The following is a 21,978-nucleotide window of genomic DNA, read 5'->3' as shown; positions in this document are numbered from 1 at the left end:
AATAAACTTAAAAAAATAACAATAAAAATAAGAGACATCAACATCTCTCTAAAGCCAATGCAGGTCTAAAGGATCATTTTAGAGGTACAAAAAATCTAAACAACATAATAAAGTAGATCTCATGGGTATATTCAAATGTATAACTCAAAAATAGAGTATCCTTGGGGCGCCTGGGTGGCTCAGTCGGTTAAGCGTCCGACTTCAGCCCAGGTCACGATCTCGCGGTCCGTGAGTTGGAGCCCTGCGTCGGGCTCTGGGCTGATGGCTCAGAGCCTGGAGCCTGCTTCCGATTCTGTCTCCCTCTCTCTCTGCCCCTCCCCCATTCATGCTCTGTCTCTCTGTCTCAAAAATAAAAAATAAACGTCAAAAAAAAAATTAAAAAAAAAAATAGAGTACCCTTTCTTCCTGAGCACATATGGACTCAGTCATGAAAACTGACTTTGTACTGTGTTACTCCTCAATGATAGAATAAACTATGAATAATGCAAATAGTATTTTAATTAAATAATAATAGTAATAAACACTATAATAAAACTAAAAGTTAATAACAAAATCAGAAAACAAACAATCCTTTTCACCTAGAAAGTTTAAAGTGTGCTGCTATTAAATGAGTATTGGATGAGATAAAAACTAGTATACAAAGTGAAGTCATAATTTCTAAAAACTAACAAATAATGGAAATAATATATATCTACATAAAAATATAATCTATAAAAAATCAGTGATTAGGGGAAAACATGTAGCCTTCAAGTATTTATACAACAAAAATAAAAGAATGACTATAAATGAATTCTATTTCTCATTCAAAAAGCTAAACCATAGTCAACTCATCTTCAACAAAGCAGGAAAGAATATCCAATAGAAAAAAGACAGTCTCTTCAACAAATGGTGTTGGGAAAACTGGACAGCAACATACAAAAAAATAAAATTGGACCACTTTCTTACACCATATACAAAAATAAACTGAAAATGGATGAAAGACCTAAATGTGAGACAGAAAACCATCAAAGTCCTGGAGGAGAACATAGGCAGTAGCCTTTTTGACCTCGGCCGCAGCAACTTCTTACTAGACATGTCGCCAGAGGCAAGGGAAACAAAGGCAAAAATAAACTATTGGGACTTCATCAAAATAAAAAGCTTCTGCACAGCAAAGGAAACAATCAACAAAAAAGGCAGTCTATATAATGGGAGATGATATTTTCAAATGACATATCTGATAAAGGGTTAGTAACAAAAATCTATAAAGAATTTAGCAAACTCAACACCCAAAAAACAAATAATCCAGTGACAAAATGGGCAAAAGCCATGAATAGATGCTTCTCCAAAGAAGACATCTATTTGGCTAAGACACATGACAAGATGCTCAACATCACTCATCATCAGGGAAATACAAATTAAAACCACAATGAGCTATTACCTCACACCTGTCAGAATGGCTAAAATTAACAACACAGGAAACATCAGGTGTTAGCAAGGATTCGGAGATAAGGGGAACCCTCTTACAGTGTTGGTGGGAATGCAAACTGGTGCAGCCACTCTGGAAAACGGTATGGAGCTTCCTCAAAAAGTTAAAAATAGAACTGCCCTATGATCCAGCAATTGCACTACTAGGTATCTACCCAAAGGATACAAAAATACAGGTTCGCAAGGGTACATGCACCCTGATGTTTATAGCAGCATTATCGACAATGGCCAAACTATGGAGAGGGCCCAAATATCCATCGACTGATGAATGAATAAAGGAAATGTGGTATATATATCATATATACATATATAATATATATATGTTATATATATATTATATATGTATATATGATGGATTATTACTCAGCCTTCAAAAGAATGAAATCTTGCCATTTGCAATGATGTGGATGGAGCTAGAGTGTATCATGCTAAATGAAATGAGTCAGTCAGAGAAAGACAAATACGACATGATTTCACTCACATGTGGAATTTGAGAAACAAAACAGATAAACATATGGGGGGGGAGGTAAGAGAGAGGTAAACAAACCATGAGAGACTCTTAAAAATAGAGAACAAACTAAGGGTTAATGGAGGGAGGAAGTGGGGGTGGTAGGTTAGATGGGTGATTGGTATTAAGGGGGGCACCTGTTATGATGAGCACAACTTTTTGTATGTAATTAGTGAATCACTGAATTCTCCTGAAACCAATAGTGCACTGTATATTAACTAACTAGAATTTAAATTAAAATTTTGGGGAAAAAGAGCTAAACTAAAAAAAAGCAGAAGGAATAAAATAAAGATAAAAACAGAAATCAATGAAGTTGAATACATAAAACCAATAAAACTAATAAATAAAATAAATCTGCTGACTTTTGAAGAAAAAAAAGATTTCAATGACAGACCACTAAGAAACCTAATCCAGAAAAAAAAAGGAAAAAAGCATAAACATTCAAAATAAGAAATGATAAGAGAGCTGGCCATTGAAATAGAAAGTGACATGGCATTATGTAATTATTTTCATAGTATTATGAAAATACATTTGAAAACCTAGACTACAAAATGCCCAAATTATTCCCACTAAATATAGAAAGTCTTGAAAAACCAATTTTATTAGAAGAAATAAAGATATCCAAGAACAATCCACACAAAAAAACTACCAGGCCAAATGATTTCACAAAGAAATTCTTCTAAATCCTCAAAGATCTGATACCTAGATGACTACATACATTGTTTCAGAGCATTTCAAAAGAAGAAAGCCTTCCAAATTGGTTTTATTTTTGAAGCCAGTATAACATCATTTCAAAATATGACAAATATTGCACAACTCTCATTGAAAGATATGGATATAAAAAATTCTAAATCAAATATTAGAATCGGAATCCAAAAGCATATCTGAAAAAATTATGCAGGGCACCTGGTGAGCCCACATCAGGCTTCATACTGACAGTGCAGAGCATGCTTGGGGTTCTCTCCCTCCCTCTCTCTCCACGCCTCCTTCCTTTTGTCTCCCTCCCTCACTTTTTTCTCTCTCAAAATAAATAAACATTTTCAAAAATTATGCAATCCTACTGCTTAGTATTTACTCAAACGAGCTGAAAACTTCTATCCATACATAAACATGTATGGATGTTTGTAGCAGTTTTATTCATAATGGCCAAAACTTGGAAGCAACTAATATATCCTTCAGTAGATGATAAATAAATTGTGGTTCATCCAGGCAATGGAATATCATTCAGTGCTAAAAAGAAATGAGCTATCAAGCCATGAAAAGGCACAGAAGAAACTTAAATGCATGTTACTAAGTGAAAGAAGCTAATCTGAAAACACTACACACTGTATGACTCCAAAAATATGACACTCTAAAAAAGGCAGAACTGTGGGAACAATAAAATGGTCAGTGGTTTCCAGGGAGTCGGGGGAAAGAAGGATGAGTAAGTGGGCCACAAATGACTTTTAGGGCAGCAAAACTATTCTGCATGATAATATAATGGTGGATACATGTCATTACACAATTGTCCAAACCTGTAGAATATACAACACCAAGAGCAAACCCTAATAAATATACTATAGACTTTGAGTGACAATGATTCCTCAATATAGGTTCATCAGTTATAACAAATGTACTGCTCTGATGTAGGATGTTGATAGTGGGAGAGGCTTTGTGTGTAGAGGGCAGGAGGTATATGGACACTCTCTGTATCCTCCTCTTAATTTTTGTGTAAACCTAAAACTGCTAAAAAAAAAAAAAAAAGTCTAATAGAACTTTAAAAAACAAAACAGCAGGGGCACCTGGGTGGCTCAGTTGGGTAAGCATCCCACTTCAGCTCAGGTCATGATCTCATAGTTCATGAGTTCGAGCCTCATGTTGGGCTCTGTGCCGGCAGCTCAGAGCCTGGACCCTGCTTCGGATTCTTTGTCTCCCTCTCTCTCTCTGCCCCTCCTCACTGGTGCTGTCTCTCTCTCACTCTGTGTCTCTCAAAAATAAACATTAAAAATAAATAAATAAATAAATAAATAAATAAATAAATAAATAAATAAACAACAAACAGCAACAACAACAAAAAATCTTTATGACCAAGATGGATTTATTCTGAGAATATAAGGATGGTTTCACACTAAGAAGACCATTAATATAATTTACCCAGTGATATAATATATACAAGGAGGAAATGATAAGATTAGTTCCATAGTGCTGAAAAGATCTTTGACACAAGTCAATATCTATTTCTGTTTTTTTGTTTGTTGGTTTGTCTGGTTGGTTTGTTTGTTTTTAAGCAGGCTCCACATCCAGTGTGGAGCCCAACATGGGTCTTGAACTCACAACCATGAGATCAAGACCTGAACTGAGATCAAGAGTCGGCTGCTAAACCGACTGAACCCCCTAGGTACTCCTCTATTTCTGTTTTTAAAAATTCAATAAAATAGAAATTGATAGATATTTCATAACGTAATAAAATATACCTCAGCATCTTACAGGGAAACATTAGTGGCATTCCTACCAAGGTCAGGAACAAAGCAAGAATGCTCACTATCTCCACGGTACTTTTTTTTTTTTTTTTAAGTAAGCTTCACATCCAGTGCAGAGCCTAACACAAGGCTTGAATTCATGACTCTGAAGTCAAGACCTGAGCTGAGATCAAGAGTCAGATGCTTAACCCACCTACCTAACTGAGCCACCCAGGCACCCCAATAACTTACTATTTTAATAGAGATTAGCCAATGTAATAAGACAAAACAATTCAATTTAAAGCCATAAAGTTGAAAATAAGTGAAATTACATTGCTGATGTTATGAAAATACACTTAGAAAACTCCAAAAATAAATACTAAAGCTAACACAGACACTAAAGAATTTAGTAACATTGCTAGGTTTAAAATTAACATACAGGGATGCCTGGGTGGCTCAGTCAGTTAAGCCTCTGACTTTGGCTCAGGTCATGATCTCATAGTGAGTTTAAGCCCCCCTCCATCGGGCTCTGTGCTGACAGCTCAGAGCCTGGAGTCTGTTTCAGATTCTGTGTCTCCTTCTCTCTCTGCCCCTCCCCTGCTTGCACTCTGTCTCAATCTCTCTCTCTCAAAAAAAAGCATTAAAAATAATAAAAGTAAATTAAATTAACATACAAAAACAACACCCTTCATATATATCAAACAATAAAAGATTTTTTTTTAATGTTTATTTTATTTTTTGAGACAGAGAGAGACACAGCATGAGCAGGGGAGGGGCAGAGAGAGAGGGAGACACAGAATGTGAAGCAGGCTCCAGGCTCTGAGCTGTCAGCACAGAGCCCAATGTGGGGCTCGAACTCACGAACTGTGAGATTGTGACCTGAGCTGAAGTCGGACGCTTAACCGACTGAGACACCCAGGCGCTCCAAACAATAAAAGATTTAATGTAAAACTAAATCATGTTTACAAAAGCAACAAAAAATAAAATACTTAAAGGTAAATTTAACAAGAAACATGCAAATTTATATGAAAAAAATCTTTACTCTTCAAAGACACAATACTTGCCTTGAACAAATGAAAAACAAAGGATTTCATGCTCTTGGATAAAGGAAATAAAATTTAAAAGATGTCAATTTTCTTCAGAATTAACATATAAATGTAAGGCAATCCCATAATGGTACTCACATGATTTTTTTTTTTCCTCTGGAGTTAAGTAAGTTGATAAGCAAAGTCAAAAGACTGACAAATTGGGAAGAGGTATTGTTATTTAATTGGCAAAGGACTAATTACCATAATGTATGTTTAAAAATGAGTAGAATCATCAAAATCCAATAGAAAAAATGGGAAAAAGACATGAACAGGCAATTCACAGAAAAAGATATATAAATAGATATAGAAGATAAATAAATAGGGGTGCCTGGGTGGCTCAGTCAGTTGAACATCCAGCTTCAGCTCAGGTCATGATCTCATGGTTTGTGGGTTCAAGTCCCACATTGGGCTCTTTGCTGACAGCTCAGAGCCTGGAGCCTGCTTGAAGTTCTGTGTCTCCCTCTCTCTCTCCCCCTCCCTTGCTCACACTGTCTCTCTCTCTCTCTCTCTCAAAAATAAATAAAACATGAATATATAAATAGATATATAAACAGATCTCAAACATATCTATCTCAACTTCATAAAAGAAATCCAAATTAAAACTACACTGAAATCTCACCTAATACCTATTAGTCTGGCAAAAAATTCAAAGGTCTGACAATGCACTCTGTTCTTGTGGCTCTGTGGAAAAACACTCTCATATGTTGTTGCTGAATGCAAAATTGTTCAATCCCATATAGAGAAAAAAATTGGCAATATCTAGCAAAGCTACATATAATCCCACTAAGAATTTGCCCTGAGGACATAGTTGCAGAAAAACAAAACAAAATATGCACAAGGTTTTCCACTGCAGCACTATTTGTTCCCCTGCCAGATGATTTCTCTTGGGTTTTGACAATGTGAGACCAAGATAGGAAGGCAGAAGGGGAGAAGACACTTACTTCCTGCTTCTAGTTCCAGTCAGATCCCTCCAGCAGCATGAAGACAGCTATACCTCTAGCTTCTGCTGCTGTTGGCACTCACTGTGTCAATCGCTTGGCACCTTCCTCCCAGGAGTTCCACCACCAATCTCAGAATGCTCCTCCAAACATCTGAGCGCTAGCTGTGGGGCACCTGAGCACCAGGCCAATGGTGCCCACCAGAAATTACAGGTGGGCCAGTGGTTGCAGGCAACAAAGCACAGCCTGTGGGAGCCCTTCCTCCAAGTCCCTAGATTCTATACATGCTAGCTCTTCCATTTTGTTCCCTAGCCCTAGGAGTCTGGTCTTCTTCCTACAGCTATTAATTAAAGAAGGCCTAAATAGGTAGAAGGATATATCTTATTCATATAATGGCAATGAGCAAACTACACTTGGCAGAGACATCGTCAAAACTGGGGTCTCTGAAGGATCCCAGAAAGCAAAACCAGTATCCAGGTTAAACTGCTTACTTTGGTGCTGTTACTTGAAAGAGAAAAATGTCTATATTTTTTAAGCCCTCTATTTTGGGTTCTTTTTTCCATAACAAGCTTAGCCTTACCCACACTAAGATACTGGATTAAAGATTTAGATGTAGGGGCACCTGGATGGCCCAGTTGTTTGAGCATCTGACTCTTGATCTTGGTCTAGGTCATGATTCCAGGGTGGTGGGATGGAGCCCTGTATCGGGCTCCATGCTGAGCATGGAGCCTGTTTAAGATTCTCTCTCTCTCTCCCTCTGCCCTCTCCCCTGCTCAAGTGCTCGCTCTCTCGCTCTCTCTCTCTCTCAGAAAAAGGTGGAGGGAGAGCTGAAAAGACAAATCACAGGAAGGAGATATTTTTGGCACACACAATAAACAAAAATCTAGAATCCAGAATATATTGTGAAAATTAAGGGAAACGTCACTAAAATGGAGTCAGCAGGTTCAGTAGGGGGAGCTCTCATGCCCTACTACTTGTTAATTGCAGACCCAACAGGAAGAGAAGCACCTTGCAGGTGGATGCTACTTTATTATCTTGGAAGAGGAAGAAAGGATACCTCCTCCCCTGGCAACAGCCCAGCCAATGAGAAACTGTCAGACTGTCATAACTCAGCCAATGAAAAGCTACTATACTTCCAACTCCCAATTTATGCCAATGGACTTTTTTGTTTATAACAGCTTTTCCAACATCCCCCTTTCCTCTATAAAGGAGTGTAGCTCTCCTTTGTTTGTTGGACTTGCCTATAGACTTTGCCAAAGCTAGTTTTCCCAAATTGCAATTCCTTGCTATTGCTGAAAAAACTCACCTTTTGCTAATAAAATAACTGGGAAGTTTCATTTTCAAGGTTAACAACATGTAGAACTTGTACAAAATAGATTGGAAATAGTAGACAAATAGAATACTCGAACTGCAACTTTAAAGAAGAGAAAATCTCAAGGGTCAATAAGTGGGAAAAAATGTTCCACCTTATTACTACTCAGAAAAGTTAGAATAAGACCCTAGTGAGGTAACATTTTACACACTAGCTACTGGATAAATGAAGAAATCAGAAAGTATCAAGTGCTAATGAAGACATAGATCTACAGGAACTCTTAGACACTGCTAGTGCAAGTGTAAGTTGGTAAAATTGTCTTGAAGATCAACTCGCGTTATCTTGTAAAACTAAAAATTTGCAAAGCCTGAGATGGAAGATTTTCACTTCTAGGTATACACTGTGTCTATCTGGGACCAGCACAAAATGTACATGTATGTGATATGCCCAAAAATGTATATGTATAAAAATGACTCAGGTATATGTTTCTCGTAGTATTATTTTTAAAATAAACTTGTTTGAGGAATAATCTAATTAGAATAAAATGCACAGATTTCAGTTCGATGAGTTTTGGTGAACATATATACCCATGCTACCATTTCCACAATCAAAATGTAGAACATTTACATAACTCCAGAAATCTCTCCTGTGCCTCTTTATAGTCAATTCCTTCCTCCAGGCAACCATAGATTGGTTTTACCTGCTCTAGAATTTATATAAATGAAATTATACAGTACAAATTCTTTTGTGTGGGCTTTTTTTCTCTTAAAAGAATGTTTTTGAGATTTGTTGTGGGGGAAGAAATTTCCGTTACCCCCTTAAGGTCTTTCTAGTTGGACTAAGAATCAAATCGACATGAGACAGATTAACAGGAGAAAATCAAATTTACCTTTATAGGTATACAGAATCCACATAGATATGGAATTTCAGAGACAGGCAACATCAGGCTTATCTGAGGTAAAGAGAAGGGTAGAGTTAGGGGTATACAAAGAAAAGGAGGACCATTAGCAGGAAGGTGAGAGGAGATATTTGGAAAACAAAGGTTGCTCTGCTCTGCAGACAAGTTTCTTAGATAAGGAGGAATCTCTGTGAATAGCTCTCTTCCTGGTACAAGTAGGTAGTTGAGGGGGCATGTAAAGAGCTTTTCCTGAGTCTACTAGATTTTGATTGCTTTTAACTCAAGATAATCTTCCTGCCAAAGTGGTCTATCTTGGGTCAGCCTGCCCTTGCCCCTACAGATTCATTTGTGTTTTCGTATGTAACAGCAGTTTGTTCATTTTTATTGCTAGCTAATATCATACTCACTGATGGCTACTGGATCGTTTCCAGTTGGGATTATTATAGATAAGTCTGCTGTAAATATTCTGTACAAATCATATTATAGGCATATGTTTCCATTTCTCTTGGGTAAATACCTAGGAGTGCAATTGCTATGAGACTGAGTGGATGTATGCTTAATTTTATATAAAATTGTGAAATTGTTTTTCCAAGTGATAGGACCGTTTTACACTTCCACGGGCAATGTACAATATTTCCAATTACCACACTTGGTATCATCAGTCTTTTTAATGTTAATCATTCCAATGGATGTGAAGAGGTATGTCAATGTGGTTTTGATATGCGTTTCCTTGATGATTAGTGATATTGAGCATCTTTCCATTTGCTGATTAGACTTTAATATATGTATGTGCCTACATAGACATTTATGTGTGTATATCTTCTTTTGTGAAGTGTCTGTTGAAATATTTTGTCCATTTTAATTGGACTATTCGTTTTTATATTGTTGTTAGAGTTCTTTATACAATCATCATATTTATGTACTAGCTTGCAAACATTTTCTCCTAGCCTGTGATTTGACTTTTCATTTGTTTTTTAAAGTTTATTTCTTTATTTGGTGCATGTGCATGCGCATGCGCTCACGCACAAGAGAGAGCGAGCAGGGGAAGAGCACAGAGGGAGAGGGAGAGGGAGAGAGAATCCCAAGCAGGCTCCACACTGTTAGCACAGAAACCAACTCGGGGCTCAAACTCGCCAACTGTGAGATCATGACCTAAGCTGAGATCAAGAGTCCAACACTTAACCAACTGAACCACCCAGGCGCCCCCTTACTTTTCACTTTCTTATAAGTATCTTTGGAAAACCACAGATTTGGTTTTTGTTGTTATTGTTTGAATTTGAATATATAAAATATCAACACACAAGTATTCAGTTCATAAATGAAGAAAGTAATGCTCACTATAGGTCATTTGCCAAGGCCTCTCAATCGAATAAGTCTTCAATTGTGGATTATGCGGTAGCAATATGTTTAAAACTTTTTGAAGAACAGTCAGATATTTTTCCAAAGTGCACCAGTTTATAATCCCACCAGCAATGTATGATGGTTCCAATTTTTCCATATTCTCACCAACACTTAATTATTGTCTGTCTTTTTCATTTTAGCTGTTTTACTATGTGTCAAGTAGTATCTCATTGTGGTTTTCATTTGCATGTTGAACACCTTTTATGCACTTACTGGCTATTTACATATCTTCTTTGGAGAAATGTCTATTCAGATGCTTTGCTCGTTTTAAAAATGAGGTTGTTTGTGTTTTTATTTTTGAGTTGTAAGAATTCTTTACTCATTCTGAATATAAGTCCCTTTTCTGATATATGATTTGCAAATATTTTGTCTCCCATTCTGTGTATTGGTTTTTCATTTCTTGATGATTTCCTTTAAAGTACAAAAGGTAATAATAATGATAATAATAATAATAATAATAACGTACAAAAGGTTTTAATTCGGACAAAGTCCAATTTACCTATTTTTCCTTTTGTTACTATGTTTTTTGAGAAACCATCACCTACCCTAAAGCCATGAAGATACACACCTAAGTTTTCTTCTACGAGTTTTATGGTTTTAGTTCTTACCTTTAGGTCAATGATGCATTTGGAGTTAATTTTCACATATAGTGTGATGTGGGAATCCAGCTTCATTCGTTTCCATGTGAATATCCAATTTTCATGTGTCCCAACACCATTCACTGAAAAAACTATTTTTCCCCATCAGATTTCTTGGCACCCATGTTGAAAACAGTTGACCATAAATGTAAGAGTTATTTATTCCTTCCTGTACTTCTGAATTTACATCTTATATCATTGCCTACATCTTTAAGAATTCCCCTTAGCATTTCTTTCTTTCTTTTTTTTTTTTTTCATGTATTTATTTTGAGAGAGAGAGTGATAGCAGGGGAGGGTCAGAGAGAGCGAGACAGAGGATTTGAAGCAGGCTCCACACCAACAGCAGTGAACCAGATGGGGGGCTCAAACCCACAAACCGTGAGATCATGACCTGAGCCAAAGTCAGACGCTTAACCGACTGAGCCACCCAGGTGCCCCTCCCTTAGCATTTCTTGTGTCAGCATTATTTATAATAGCAAAACAAATTAAAGACCCCAAATGTCCATAGATAAAAGAGTGGATTAGAAAAAATGAGTTATTTTCTTACTAGAGAATATCATCTAACAGTGAAAATGAATCTACAACAACTATTTACAAAAACAGACAACTCATAGAAATAGAATATTAAGAGCTCTGCTTTTATTCTGTATGAGAATTCATTGTAGTGATTTGAGCAGAGGAAGAATATTATTGGACTGATATTTTAACAGGATTCTTTTGGGTGCTGTGTTGAGAACCCACTACGGGTGGGGAGGAGGGCAAGGGCAGAAGTTGTCAGATCCACTGTGAGGCTATTGTAATAATTCAGGCAACAGATGATGGTGTCTTGGGCCAAGATGGTGGCTGTGGAATGATGAGAAGTGGTAGAATTCTGGATATACTTTGAAGGTACATTCGACATAATACGGGAGGTATTGGTAAAGGAGAGGAATCAAGTAGGTTCAGAATGAAAGGAAAATTAATCAACGTTCAAGTATTGTTTCAAACAATAGCATAGTTGATATAATGATATTGCAGAAAATTGTGAAGCATAGTAAGTGAAAGGAGTCAGTGATCCCAATGTTTTTAGTCTGAACACATGGAAGAATGAAGTCTTCTATTATTATCTGCACTTTTCTATATGTTGGAAATATTTTTTTAATGTTTATTTATTTTTGAGAGAGAGAGAGAGAGAGGCAGAGCGTGAGCAGGGGAGGGACAGAGAGAGGGAGACACAGACTTCCAAGCAGGCTCCAGGCTCCAAGCTGTCAGCACAGAGCCCAACACGAGGCTCAAACCCATAAACCATCAGATCATGACTTGAGCCAAAGTCAGGACGCTTAACCAACTGAGCCATCCAGGTGCCCCTGAAAATATTTTATTATACCCAAATGCTGAGAATATTTTTAATAATTATTATAAATATGAATTAAAATATTAATTAAAACTTTGGAGATTTTCAAAATTAGGTTACTATTTAAGGAATGAGATACTAAAAAAACACTAGTGGAAGCATCTCAAAAACAAATGTGTCTTTTAAAACTTTTCCATAAAACTTTGTATTATACTAATTATTATGTATGCATGACAACAGTGGTTTACCTATTTTTTTAACAGTTTTTTATTGATGTATCTTTAGCACCAAGAAAAAGGGCAGCAGCCATTTGTTGAATAAATGAGCAAAGAAAGCCTTATTTATTCTCCCAATCCAATTCTTCCCCTTACTTATTATTTAAACTCCACAGATGCTGTGGTTGATTTACACTGTTTTGCATGTTAAAAAGTAAGAGACAGCAATATATTTGTGTCATTATTATTAGAGTAAATGTCAGTAATTATTAAATCTGAAGAAATTGAAAGAAAAACTCAGAGATAAATGTTTAAGAGATATTCTCATCTGTGAAATATATGAACAAGTTAAATTAAGAAACTCAGATTTCCTTATATATTCTTCATTATGCATATCTTGGAAGGTGTCTACTTACAAGAGATTACAAAAAATAAGACTACCTTTTGAGATAGAAGATAGAGCTTCTTATGTCCTGTAGGGCAGGATTCTATGTTGGTACATTTATCATTCTTGCTGGGTGATAGCAAAGCTGACTCGATTAACACCGTGGTTATTTAAGTGTGGTTAGCATACCACTGAGCACTCATGTGGTTATTTTAGTTGAGGATACCCACGCATACCGTTTTTAAAAAGCAAATCTGTGATTCTATAGATATCAATGTTTAGGACTAGGTTAAAGTAGGTATTACAATGAAAGGAATCGGAGTTAAAATTATTTTTAAAATAATAGCACACTTGGCATGATGATATTGCAAAAATTGTGAAGATAGTAAGTGAAAGACAGTAAGTTTTAGAAACATTGGTTTAAGGAATAAGGAAGGCGACAGAGCACATTGTATGCCATTAATAATGAGTTATTAATCTGATGGGCTTTGAAAGATCTGAATAGATATTATTTCTTCTTCCTTTATTATTTTTTTTAAGATTGTATTTTCAAGTGATCTCTTCGCCCAATGTGGGAGTTGAACTTATAACCCCGAGATCAAGAATTCCACACTCCACCAGCTGAGCCAGCAAAGGCACCCCTGGGCAGATACTATTTCTAAATGATCCATGGGCAATTAATCAAAAACAAAGGATAAACAAATTATCTTAAAGAAAAGATGCTAGTACTTAGCTGTGGTGTTATCGTATACAAAGATATGTAGCACTTGTGTCCATCAGTGGTCAGCTCACTGAGTGTCTATTGGTCTGTTTTATGTCTCTCTTCACATACATTATCTAACTGAGAAAGAGAAGTACAAGAAGACTGAGGCTATATCTGTGTGTTTTACCTCCTTTGGTATTGGCAGAGCAGAACATATATGTGGATATTTAGTAAATATTTTAATATTAATGAAATAATAGCATAAAACATGATTTGATTCAAAAACAACTATTTCTTAAAGAATAATATGTGTACAGGAAAAAACCATATGTTATAACTACATAGTTCAGTGAATTTCTACAAACCAAATGAACTCATAAAACTTCATTTACCTTTTGTTTTTAAAGCATCTGCATTGCCTGAACTTATTCAAGTTTACCTGAATGAAATAGAGACAACTCATCAGTATTTCATGCCATGTCATATCTTAGAACTTCATAACTGTTGATGCTTTTCATTTTTAAAATCTACATGAGCTTATTTTTTGTATTTTTTTTTCTTCCGCCTCAATTTTGGGGGGGGAGGGAGTTACCATTAAGACATTATCTCTGGAGTGCCATATAGAATCGTATTTATTTTGAACACCTTGAATTCCAACAGCAGTGGGCTTTATTCCCTTTGTAAGGAATAAGAGTAGCCCCTTCACCTTTGCTCAAGTAGAAGTCCAAAGAGACACAACATATTCATTGTTATTTAATAATAAAGCTTTCTTGCTTTGGTATATTTTAAGTTGCTAAGCTCTAGCTTATTGACAATTATAGCTTTCTTCTGGTCATTTCTCTTCTATGACAATAATTAACACAAAAGAAATGGAAATCCTCCGAATCTTACCCCTGCCACCGTGATAATTGTGTTTCTGGACTCCTCAGCTGCACCTACAATAATAATTTTTCCTTGGTGAATTATTGTGATGGTCACATTCAGAGGAGAACTTCAGAAGGATTAGAGGAAATCACCAAGTTAGAATTTTGGCTAGCATTTTAATTACAATTTCAAATAGTTTTGATAATGAGCAGTTATATGTTTTAAATGTCACTGGCTGATACAGTGAAACATAATAAATTTTTGCACTTAAACTTTAAAAGCTACTGATCATGGGGCGCCTGGGTGGCTCAGTCGGTTGAACGTCCGACTTCGGCTCAGGTCATGATCTCGCAGTCTGTGAGTTCGAGCCCCGTGTCGGGCTCTGTGCTGACAGCTCAGAGCCTGGAGCCTGCTTTGGATTCTGTGTCTCCCTCTCTCTCTGCCTCTCCCCGCTCATGCTGTCTCTCTCTCTCTCTGTCTGTCAAAAATAAATAAACGTTAAAATAATAATAATAATAATAATAATAATAATAATAATAATAATAAAAAGCTACTGATCATCTTTCTTTGGTCTTTTTCTTTTTTCTCTTTCTTGCTTTTTTTTCCTTGTTCTTCTTTGTATGTCTAGCTCCATTGTATTTTTCTCTTACGTCGAGTCCTTTGTAACTAAAGGGCTTCCTCCTCTTCCTTGGCGCATGTGTGCTTGTCTCCTTTCCTCTGAATCTTTATCTGCTTGTCTTTTTTTGTTTATCCACTAATTCCTCTCAAATGTTTATTTATTTATTTTGAGAGAGAAAGACAGCAGGGGAGGGGCAGAGAGAAAGGGAGAGAGAATCCCAAGTAGGCTCCACACTGTCAGTGTATAGCCCGACACGGGGCTAGAACTCACAAACTGAGCTGAAATCAAGAGTTGGACACTTAACTGACTGAGCCACCCAGACACCCCTGTCCACTAGTTTTTATGTGTTCTGTCTCTCCATCTCTGTTTCTCTTCCTTCCTGGATTCTTTCCTCTCTCCCTTCTATTCCTGCTCTTTTTTCTCTTGGCTGACAATCATGAAAATTTATCTCAAGAGCTCAGAGCCATGTATACCTCATTAATTTAAAAACCATAATTTATTAGCTTTGTTTTCTTTTTAATCTATCATGTTTATTTTGAACATTTATTCATAAATCTCTTTGCCAATAACAGGCCATTACAAATCAAAATAATGATAATCACATATGATAATAAATTAATAATAGATAATAAAATAAAAAAAATGAGCACAGCCCCATAAAGATGTGGTTTCATAAATATAACAATTTTCAAAAACATCTATTTTCTAATTAATTTTTATAAAATAATGAGGGGGACCTGGGTGGCTCAGTCGATTAAGCATCCGACTTCAGCTCAGGTCACCATCTCATGGTCCATGAGTTCAAGCACCCCATTGGGCTCTGTGCTGACAGCTCCGAGCCTGGAACCTGCTTGGGATTCTGTGTCTCCCTCTCTCTCTGCCCTTCCTGAGCCACCCAGCTGCCCCGTATTTATTTATTTTTAAAGTTTATTCATTTATTATTTCTAAGACAGAGAGAGCACAAGCAGGGGAGGGACAGAGAGAGAGGGAGACACAGAATCCAAAGCAGGCTCCAGGCTCGAAGCTGTCAGCACAGAGCCCGACATGGGGCTCAAACTCACACGAATGGTGACATCATGACCTAAGCTGAAGTAGGATGCTCAACTGCCTGAACCACCCAGGCGCCCCTCTCTTAGTGTTTTTCTTTTTCTTTTTTTTTTTAATAGTGTGTTTTTTTTTATTTTTTTTTTTAACATTTATTTATTATTGAGAGACAGACACACAGTGTGAGCAGGGAAGGAGCAGAGAGAGGGGGAGACACAGAATCTGAAGTAGGCTCCAGGCTCTGAGCTGTCAGCACAGAGCCCAACGCGGGGCTCGAACCCACGAACTGTGAGATCATGACCTGAGCTGAAGTCAGTTGCCCAACCAACTGAGCCACCCAGGCGCCCCTCTTAGTGTTTTTCTAAGGCTCATCTGTTTTGTAGCATGTATCAGCACTTCATTCTGCCAAATGATATTGCATACAGATATACCACATTCATTAATTGATGGGCATTTGCTTTTTCCCATCTTTTGGTTGTTACAAGTAAGGCTGCTGTGATATTTTGTGTGTAAGTTTTTGTGTGAATATATGTGTCCACTTCTCTAGGAGTGGTGAATCGTATGATAGCTCTGTATTTACCATTTGAAGGACTGTCAAACTTTTTTCCAAAGTGGCTGTGCCATTTAATATCCCCACCAGCAACTGATGAGTGTTTTAACTTGTACATATAACTAGCCAATACTCACTATCTGTTATTTTGATTATTATCCTATTGTTTTGATTATAGTCATCCTAGTGTGAAGGGGTAGCTCATTGTGGTTTGATTTGCATTTCTCTAATGACTGATAATGTAAAGCATTTTCCATGTGCTTGTTTTTGTTTTTTTTTTTAAGTCATGACTATTCAAATATTTTGCACTTCTCTCAATTGAGTTGTCTTTTGTTGTTGTTAAGAGTTCTTTATATATTCTGGGTCCTAGATGTTTATTAGATACATAACTTGCAAATATTTTCCCTCATTCAGTGGGTTGTCTTCACTTTCTTGATGGAATTCTTTGAAGCTCATAAGTTTTTGATTTCGATGAAGTTCAATGATCTATTTTTTCTTTTATGCTTTATGCTTTGGGCATCATATTTAAGAAAACATTGCTTCACTCAAGGTCACAAAGGTATTCACCTAGGTTTTCTTCTAAGAGTTTCTTTATAGTTTTAGCTCTTACATTTAAGTTGATGTTCCTTTTTTGGTTAATTTTTATAAATGATGTGAGATTCAACTTCATTTTTGTGGATGGTAGGAGTTCGACTTCATCCTTTTACTTGTGGATATCCAGTTATTCCCAGCACCACTCGTTAAAAAACTATGATTTTCCTATTCAATTTTCTTAGCACCCTTGTCAAGGACCATGAGTGTGAGGATTTATTTCTGGATTCTCCATGCTATTCCATTGATCTATATGTCTATCCTTATGCCACCAACAAACTATTTTGATTACTGTAGCTTTTAGTAAGTTTTGAAATTGGGGAGTGTGACTCCTCCAAGTCTGTCATTCTTTTTCAAGACTGTTTGGCTATTGGGGCGCCTGGGTGGTTCAGTCGGTTGAGCGTCCGACCTCCACTCAGGTCATGATCTCACAGTTCGTGGGTTCAAACCTCACATCGGACTCTGTGCTGACAGCTCTGCTTTGGATTCTGTGTCTCCCTCCCTCTCTACCTCTCCCCTGCTTTGTCTCTCTCTCTCTCTCTCTCTTTCAAAAATAAATAAATAAACATTAAAAAATTTTAAAACAAAAGATCGTTTGGCTATTCGAAATCTCCATATGAGTTTCCATATGAGTTTTTGGATCAGCTTGCTTAATCCTGCAAAAAATGGCAGCTGAGATTTTTATAGGGATTGCATGTAATCTGTAGCTCAATTAAAGGCATATTCCCAGCTGCACAATATTAAATATTCCATCCATTAGTATGGCTTGTGTTTCCATTTGTTTAGGTCTTCTTTCTTTCAATGATGTGCTGTAGTTTCATTGTATAAGTCTTACACTTCTTTTTAAAATTTTATTCCTAGGGCATCTGGGTGGCTCAGTTGGTTAAGCATCAGACTGTGGCTCAGGTCATGATCTTGTGGTTTGTGAGTCTGGGCTCTGTGCTGACAGCTCAGAGCCTAGAGCCTGCTTTGGATTCTGTCTCTCTCTCTCTCTCTCTCTGTCCCCTCCCACACACACACTCTCTGTCAAAGATAAACATGAAAAAAAAAATTTAAATAAACAAAAATTTATTCCTAAGTATGTTATGCTTTTTGATACCGTTGTGAATGGCATTTTTAAACCGCAATTTCTGAGTTTTTACTGGCAGTATATAGAAATGCAATTGATTTTTGTGTATTGATCTTGTATCCTACAACCTTGCTAAACACATTTATTAGTTCTAGTATTCTTTTGTAGATACAATAGGATCTTCTGCATAAAAGTCATGTCATCTACATTAAAGAAATTTTAATTTCTTCCTGTCCAATCTTGATGACTTTATTTATTTATTTATTTATTTATTTAATGGTCTTATTGCACTGGATAGAAACTTGAGGGCAATGTTGGATAGATGTAATGAGAATAGATATCCATGTTTTGTGCCTGAAATTAGAGGGAAAGTATTTAGTTTTTTTACCAGTAAGTGCATTGTTAGCTATAGTTTTCTTCATCAATGTCATATATCAGGTTGAGAAAGTTTCCTTCTTTCCTTAATCTTCTGAGAGCTTTTATCAGGAATGTTGAATTTTGGGGGTTGGTTGGCTGGCTCAGTCAGTACAGCATGGAACTCTTGATCTCAGGGTTATAACTTTGAGCTGCATGTTGGGTGTAGAGAATACTTAAAAATGAAATTTAAAAATTTTTTTATTTATTATTTTTTTTAATTTACATCCAAGTTAGTTAGCATATAGTGCAATGATGATTTAAGGAGTAGATTCCAGTGATTCATCATCTATGTATAACACCAAGTGCTCATCCCAACAAGTGTCTTCCTTAATGCCCCTTATCCATTTAGCCCATCCCCCCTCACACACAACCCATCCAGTGACCCTCAGTTTGTTCTCTGTATTTAGGAGTCTCTTATGTTTTATCCTCCTCCTTGTTTTTATATTATTTTTTCTTCCCTTCCCTTATGTTCATCTGTTTTGTATCCTAAATTCTACATATGAGTGAAGTCATATGGTGTGCTGGATTTTATCAAATTATCTTTTGTATCTATTGAGATGATCACATTTTTATCTTTTTTTTAAGTTTAATGTTTTTATTTATTTTTGAGACAGAGAGAGACAAAGCATGAACGGAGGAGGGTCAGAGAGAGAGGGAGGCACGGAATCTGAAACACGCTCCAGGCTCTGAGCCGTCAGCACAGAGCCTGACGTGGGGCTAGAACTCATGGAGTGTGAGATCAAGACCTGAGCTGAAGTCGGACACTTAACTGACTGAGCCACCCGGGCGCCCCTTTTTATCCTTTATTGTGTTAATGTTTCATTACGTTGGTGATTTTTGTATGCTAGACAAAACATGCCTTCCGGGGAAAAATCTCATTTGGTTATAGCATATAGTCTTTTACCATATTGCTGAGTTTGACTGGTGAGTATTTTCTTGAGAATTTTTGCATCTATATTAATAAAAAATGTTGGCCTATAGTTTTCTTTCCTTGTGGTATCTTTGTCTGATCTTGATGTTAGAGCAATATTAGCTTCATAATATGAGTTAGGAAGTGTTCCCTCCTCTTATATTTTTTGGAAGACTTTGTGAAAGATAGATATTAATTTTTCTTTAATGGTTTGGTAGAATTCAGCATTGAAGACATCCAGGCCTGGACTTTTATTTGTGGGAAGTTTTTTTTTTTTTTTTTATGTTTGTTTGTTTTTGAGAGAGAGAGAGTGCAAGTGGGGGAGAGGGAGAGAGGGGCAGAGAGAGAGAGAGAATCCCAAAAAGGCTGCCATTAGCACAGAGCCCAACGAGCTGTGATATGATGAACTGAGCCAAAACCAAGAGTCAAATACTTAACCGACTGGGCCACCCAGAGGCCCCTATGGGAAGTTTTTTTATTACTAATAGGATCTCTCTGATGGTATTTTTAAGTAACCTCTACTCCCAACATGGGCTCAAACCCACAGCTTTGAGATCAAGAGTTGAGCCAGCTAGGTGTCCAGGTATATATAAACATGTTTACATTTTCTTTTTCCACTTTTATTAGTTTTGTCCTTCTAGAAATTTGTGTATTTCATGTAAGTTATCTATTTTGTTTATATACTATTCCTCAGAGCTTCTATTATAATCCTTTTATCTGTATGGTCAGTACTGATGTCCCCTCTTTCATTCCTGATCTTAGTAATTTGAGACTTCTTTTTTGCTTGGTCAAGCCACCTAAAATTTTGTCAATTTTGTTCATTTTCTTTTTAAGAAACCAGCTTTGGTTTAATTGGTTTTATTAATTTTTTAATTCTTTTTTATTTTTTTCCACTCTAATTTTTTTTTTTCCCTTTCTTCTGTTTGCTTTAAGTTTCATTTGCTCTCCTGTTTCAGTTTCCTATAGTGGAAAGTCAGTTTATTGATTTAACATTTTTTCTCTTTTTTAATACAGGTGTTTACAATGATAAATTTCAGTCTAAGCACTGCTCTGTGTATGTGTTGGAGCATGTTTTAAAAAAAATTTTTTTTAATGTTTACTCATTTTTGAGAGAGAGACAGATCATGAGTGGGGGAGGGCAGAGAGAGAGAGAGAGAGAGAGAGAGACAGAATCTGAAGCAGGCTCCAGGCCCTGAGCTGTCAGCACAGAGCCCGATATGGAGCTCGAACTCATGGACCACGAGGTCATGACCTGAGCTGAAGTCAGTCCCTTAACCCACTGAGCCACCCAGGTGCCCCTGGAGCATGTATTTAATATTCCAGTAAGCAGTTTACAATTGTGCTTTAGCCTTTACTTCCTGCTTGAGCAGAGCCCCAAGGTCAGTCTGAGGCGAGGAATTAGGGTCTTCTTAGGTCTTTGCTGAGCATAAGAAGAGCACTGCACATTCACATGTCTTTCTGGGTTCCCAGGAATATTTCGGAGCTTTGCAAAGAACCACATGGACATCTCATTCCAGATTTTTTCTTTTTTTTTTTTTGGTTAGGTTCTTATTAGCTCCAATTGGTATCACTGCCTCATGCATCTGCAATGTAAACAATTGCCACTACTTCTTTTTGACAAATGTCCTAAGGATAAGGCTCTTCAAACAAAGTGAGCTCTGAGTCAGGTCAAATAAAGTTTACCCTTGGGAATGGAGCTTTACAAGGAGCTTAAAATAGGTCAAACAGTGACAATTCTCTAGGGATGGAACAAGTGGGCAGTTTCAGATCCATTCTGCCCTTTCCCACCAGTGACTCCTAGGCTTCTGGTTTTTACAACTATCATAATTGTGTGCCTGCTGGGTTTTTTTGTTGTTGTTTTGTTTTGTTTTTTAATTTTAGAAACAGAGTAAGTGTCAGCAGGGGAGCGGGGCAGAGAGAGAGATAGAGAGACCGAGAGAGAGAGAGAGAGAGAGAGAGAGAAAGAGAACCTTAAGCAGGCTTCATGCTGTCAGCAAAGAGCCCAATGTGGGGCTCGATCCCACATCTTGGATCATGACCTGACCCTAAATCAAGAGTCAGATGCTCAACCAACTAAGCCACTCAGGCTCCCCAAGTCTGCTGGTTTTTAAGTCTATGCAGCAAATGGAGAAAAGGAGATGGGAAGAAGGCAAGTTAAAAGCCACAAAACTTGCTGCTCTTACTGATATTCAACTGGGTTTTTTTGTTGTTGTTTTGTTTTGTTTTAATAAATGATTCTAGAACATTGTAAACCTTTGGTTAATTTCCAGGGTTCTCTTGCTGTTGTGGATGAGCAGATTTTCATACATTCTTATTCCACCATTCTGGAAATGCTTCCAAACAAGTGCATTTTAAGATGTCCATATTTATACAGGGTGATTGGGGGCATGCTATATTTTATTGTTGACTTTTCATTTAATTGTATTTTGGTTATGTGCCAAGTTTTAATTGTAGAAGCCAGATTAAAAAGCCAAAGAGGGCAGGAGGGGGAAGGGCACCTGGGTGGCACAGTTGGTTAAGCTCAGGCTCAGGTCATGATCTCTCTGTTTATGAGTTTGAGCCCCCCATTGGGGTCAGCACTGATGGCATGAAA

Source organism: Panthera pardus, unplaced genomic scaffold (assembly GCF_024362965.1).
Source record: "Panthera pardus isolate Hobbes unplaced genomic scaffold, ASM2436296v1 HiC_scaffold_24, whole genome shotgun sequence".
NCBI lineage: Eukaryota > Metazoa > Chordata > Mammalia > Carnivora > Felidae > Panthera > Panthera pardus.
Note: the sequence above shows the minus strand (reverse complement) of the source record.